This window comes from Notothenia coriiceps, unplaced genomic scaffold, assembly GCF_000735185.1.
Source record: "Notothenia coriiceps isolate Sejong01 unplaced genomic scaffold, NC01 NC01_scaffold00027992, whole genome shotgun sequence".
Lineage (NCBI taxonomy): Eukaryota > Metazoa > Chordata > Actinopteri > Perciformes > Nototheniidae > Notothenia > Notothenia coriiceps.
In genome coordinates, this window is record NW_011360693.1 from 1 (window position 1) to 5,479 (window position 5,479).

General features: G+C 42.7%; 1 long non-coding RNA gene across 1 annotated transcript; it reads right to left on the reverse strand.

The window, feature by feature from the left end:
- Positions 1-464: 464 nt before the first annotated feature.
- Positions 465-5,396, reverse strand: LOC104957909 (uncharacterized). The gene is made up of 3 exons (XR_799708.1): positions 5,193-5,396; positions 4,300-4,377; positions 465-3,088 (listed from the first exon to the last, which is right to left on the reverse strand). It is a non-coding gene; the product is annotated as an uncharacterized lncRNA (long non-coding RNA).
- Between the last annotated feature and the right edge of the window lie 83 nt (positions 5,397-5,479).

The window sequence follows — 5,479 nt, forward strand, 5'->3', positions numbered from 1 at the left end:
ATCCCCCAGGCAGGTAGGCCATCCAGTTATTTTAGCCGGCCCGGCTCAGATGATTGGTCGTGCTTTCTACAGTACCACGGCTTCCACAGATGACATTTTTTTTAAATAGATTTATTGTCAAAGCATTTAATATATTCATTGCTATCGGGACGGGATGTTAAGAGCATTCCATGGAATATAACAAAAAGTGTTTCTGAAGTGAATTACCTACCCCACCTTTACGAGGCGAAAAACTGCTTTTATGAAACATTTTTTATTGAAAAGGCTGATTATAATTAGTTTTTTACGATCAGCTAATCAAAGAGTAGTGGCAGTTCTACTTTAATGGTACTTTCACTTATTTGGCCAACAAATGCTATGGCATGATTTGACTATATACTTGAGAGGGCCTTGTATCCCCCATGTTCGTGTTCCTTAACAGTTTTAAAAAATATATATAATTGAATAACGAATGTGAGACAGGAACTGTTTCATCACTTTATTAATGAGTTTAATTATTTATACCAACAAACAAAAACTGTCTCTCTCCCTCCATCCCTCTCTTTTCATCATCTCCTTTATCCAACCGTTCCGTTTACCAACTTTGACATTTACCCTCAGACGAGAGATAAAAGCGCAGGGCCACAGCAAATTAAAAACAAAGTGTGACAGATCAGAAGATGGAAGAAAAAAACATTAAAAATAGCACATTTAATGAGCTCTTCATTTTTAGGAAAAAAAGTCAGGAGTACTTAGAATAATGTCAATGGTCTACACACACACACACACACACACACACACAAAGCATCTGTGAAGAATACACACATCCTAACACCTGTACACTCATACTAAACACAGTAAGCGAAACAGGAGACGGTCGGACACAGGAGATGATACATGTCAATGGACAGATTCATTATTTCCCCTTTCCTCCAGACACACACACTCACTCTCTCTCACACTCTCTCTCACACACACACACACACACACACATACACACACACTCACACAGGGTTATCCGTGCTCCCTCAACACCACGACCCTGTAGATCCAGAGGCTTGTAACATTCCCTTCACATTGAAGTTAAATGAAAAAACAGGAGTTCCACGTGTTGGCTCTTATGTGCATACACACGACAGCACTGATTGGAAAGCACACACACCAACGTCCGGATCTCTGTACAGTATCTTGGATGTGAAATCGTTTTGCATGTGACATAGTTGGACTCAAATTTGGAATAAAAAAAAAAGAAAAACCTCAATTGTACCACTGCAGTGGAAACGAATCCCCCACCCCGCCCAAAAAAAACAACACAATACAATAAATAAAACAGTTATGACAACATTTATAGGGGGAAAGGGAAAGTGGTGAAAAGAGAAATGGAGGGAGAGAGAGTAAAAATGAAACATTTTGTTCTGTGTTTCCCCTCCTGAACCAGGGACTGAAATGAAATCGTATTTACAGACTGCGACTGAGGATAAACAGTCCGGACGCTGCTGCGCCGGTCTACTAGAGGAAAAAAATTACAAGGACAACAATATAATAACAATAAAAATAACAAAATAAAAGGTACTTGATATTTACAGTTTAGCAGTGAAAAAAGGAGGAGGAAAGAGGGAAGCAGAAGGGAGGAGGAGGAGGAGGAGGAGGAGGAAGGGGAGGCTCCAAAAAGACGCCGGGTTTCAGGGTTTGAGCATCGGTCGGATTATTACTGAGATTAGTGGAAGCAATATAGTGTGGGCTGAACATGCACGTCTGAAAGACAACTGCCGACGGCGCAAATCATTCACCATCAGTTCCGACTAACACCACAGAGGGACGAGAAGAACATGATAGAAGCGTTGCACTGTTTGGGAAGAGGGTTTTCAGCCAGTCGGTCTGACAAACCAAATTCAGTCCTCCTCCTGCACGGAAACAACTGTGTGAAATGAGGAGCCAGGTGAGCGGGGAAGGTGTCCGGAGTCTCTCTCTTGAGCCTGATCAACACAATCAAGCCCATAACAAACCACAAAGTGACATGATTAACGAGGTGGTGTTTATGACATGTGAGGCTTCTGTATTAGATGCAACTGGAGCCCCACATCCAACCTGTGTGTGACGTTATGATAACAGCTGGACTAACACAACTCACCCCTTTGCTTCCGCTCTGCTCCCTTTTGGAGATGCAATAAGAGAAGCTTGTAGCTTAATCGATGAACACATGAGCTTATCGCGAAGAAACGATGCACTCTACTCCCTCTCATTCACATAAAAGGCAGTCGAGGAGCTAATATTCAAAAGGAAACTTTTTAAAAAGACAGGCTGTGGTGCATTTCTTTTTGAATAAAATGTAAAACCAACTCTAAAATCAGCCAATATATTCTGGGGTCAAAGTTGAAGATTAAAAAAAAAAAAGTCTCCACGTGGTCCCCGTGCCGCTGGATGAACTGACAATACTTGAGTAAATTGAAGGTAGAAAGAGCCTCCAGGCTACACAGTGGGTCTTATAATCAAGTGTGTACACTACGTGCGTGCCATTTATGACCCCACTAAAGATGATTGTCATTATTAGTCAGGCCTCTCACACGACCTTTCAACTCAAAAGCCAATCAGGACCCCATTTAATGGCACCACGGCCACACATAAAATACACCAATGCAAATAAAAATTAACATAAAAAGGGATAAAAGTCAGTTATAATACAGAGAAAATCCACATAACATGTACAACCCCCCCGTCCTTTTTATCCCAATAAACCCAACCAATGTCGAGTTGATTTATTCTAACGGATGAGCCTCAGCGTATTTTAAACCCACGCTTGGCTCCCCAAATATCCTTAAAAAAGCCCACACCTTCCAGAAGCTAGCAGCCACAGAGATTGCTTTCTATTGGAAATGGTTAAAGAGTCAGGGACAATAGCACTGCTGAGTGTGTGTGAAGTTATTTCTATTTTTAAAGAGGGGTTTTGGAGCCAGGAGGAAGGTTGAGAGGAAGAAGAGCAGAGGAGAGAAAGGGGAAGATGGGGGGAAGACGAAAATAAAAGGATGGGAGGGGGGAGGTGCTCAGGTGCTGTTGTTGATGGATCCGGGTGCTGAGCTGGGCTGGGCGGTACTGTCTGACACACCGCCCTCTGCAGGGGGAGAGAGGGACAGCAGGGTCAGAAACAGAACACACCGTTCATATAGGATACTTTACTGCCTATCATGACATTATGTACGTCTACAAATATAAATAAAAGTATTTCAGGTTATCTTTATTAAAGTAGCAAAGCCTACTCTGTCGGGTTTACAAATGGGCTGAAGTTCAGACGGCGGTTAAGCAGTTTTTCCGGAGGATTATATAGTCCATGAATGTGGGCCAATATTTTGATTCTCACACTAGTTGCTATAGTTTTCAAATGGAACAAAGGGTTACTTGTAAATGGGGCTTGGAGACAATTACATATCACAATATTTATAACTCATATTTGATCATATAAGTTTCAATAACTGTCTCTAGTGTTTTCATAGTGTCCATTTCTATATTACTGTTTATATCAATAACATCACATTATTTAACTGTAATGCAGTCCAGCTTTAAATAACAGAAAGAAAAGACACATTGAATATTACAATATACAAAATGTCTTATCACTTATCACCCAGCCCTACTTAGAATTATTTTGCAGTATCAATGTGCTTAATGGACAATATACACATGAATAACTGTGTAGATCACATGTGTCAAACTCAAGGCCCGGGGGCCAAATCAGGCCCTTGGTGGATTTAATTTCGGCCCGCAGGATAATTTCTAATTACTATTAGATCTGGCCCGCCGGTATATTGCACGCACACCTTCACTCCATCCTGAGGGTCTCCTCAGCTCAGAGCCTGAGCCCAAACATTGATGAACTTGCACCCAAGATGAGATGCCAAGTATCTGAACTAGCATCACAGAGCAGCACACTGAGTTTAATGGATGTTTCCTTCTGCACTTTGTTTCTTGAGACAACAGGGCATGTTTGGTTTGTTCTTTGAGGGAAATAGTTTTTTTGAAGCTGTTGTTGGCCTGTGGGAAAATGTAATCATAAGAAATGACTCTGCAGATAGAGCCATAAGAAATGAATGCAACTGATTATTTAATGTTTAATGTTGTTTTTATAGGCAATAATTTAAGCTTTGTTAGTTCCAGGTTTAATATGTGCAATAAGTTCATTTCAATACGTTTTGAATTAAACATTGAACCAGTCCGGCCCTCGACTAGTACACATTTTTTTATTTTGGCCCACTGTGTATTTGAGTTTGACCCCCCTGGTATAGATAGATAACACCTAAGAGTGTAATATTGAATTGAGATACATACCATGTGAGGCAGGCGATGTCTGTGCACGAGCGTGAGGAGGAATGAGTGTGGAGTTCAGCTGGGGCTGGATAGACAGCTCTGAGGAGAGAGAGGCAGCTTTAATGACACAGAAAACACTTTGGGTGCAGTGAGACACTGCGTGAAGGTCTTTAGATTGAGTGAAGGCCTTTAGAGGACAACAGGGCTGCATGATTTGGGAAAGAAACGACAAATTGCGACTACTTTGACGGAGAGTGCATCGGCAAGGGAGACTATATTAAAACGATCATTGTGTGATTTGTTTTAAGGACAGATCGTAACCAAACAAATGTCTGTTAGGTAAGCCTCCCGGCAAAACCATGATCATTTACTCCATTTGAACACATTTACCCTTTAACAAATATTATTTTAATGTAACTGTTATTTAGATTAATGATGTGACCATCTATGTTTCCGGAAGTTATTGAATTGCTCTTTTTACTGCACTGTTAGCGTACAGTTTTATTATGATATTGCATTTTTGTAACTCTGGATGAATAATATATTATCTGATGCTTCCTGCGATTTGAATAGTTCACTAGTCGTTACTGCAATTTGAATTAGATTCCAATTCATTTTGCAGCCCTTTAGGACAACATCCAAGACACTCAGAGGAGCTGAAACAGAAGCAGAGTGACGTGGGAGGGGGGGGAGAGGAGATGAGATGAGGAGGAGAGGAGATGAGGAGATGAGATGAGGAGAGGAGATGAGAGGAGAGTGACGTGGGAGGGGTGGGAGAGGAGATGAGATGAGAGGAGACGAGGAGATGAGGAGAGGAGAGGAGATGAGAGGAGAGTGACGTGGGAGGGGTGGGAGAGGAGAGGAGATGAGGAGAGGAGGAGAGGAGATGAGGAGAGGAGGAGGGGTGAACTGACCGACGGGACTGAAGTTGAAGAGGAGCGGCAGTTCTCGCCCGCTGGGCAGGCGGGTGTTGGGCTGACGGAGCTCGTCGAAGAAGGCGTGCGAACACGCCTCCAGCGGAGACAGCCGGGTCACCGGCGTGTACTCCAGCAGCCGGGAGCACAGAGCGATGGCCTCGGGGGGCGTGCGAGGCTTAAACACCTGACAGGGGAGAGAGAGTCAGAGAGACACAGGGTTATTTACCGTAATTTTTGGACTATAAGCCGCGCCTTTTTCCCCATTTTTCGACGCCTGCGGCTTA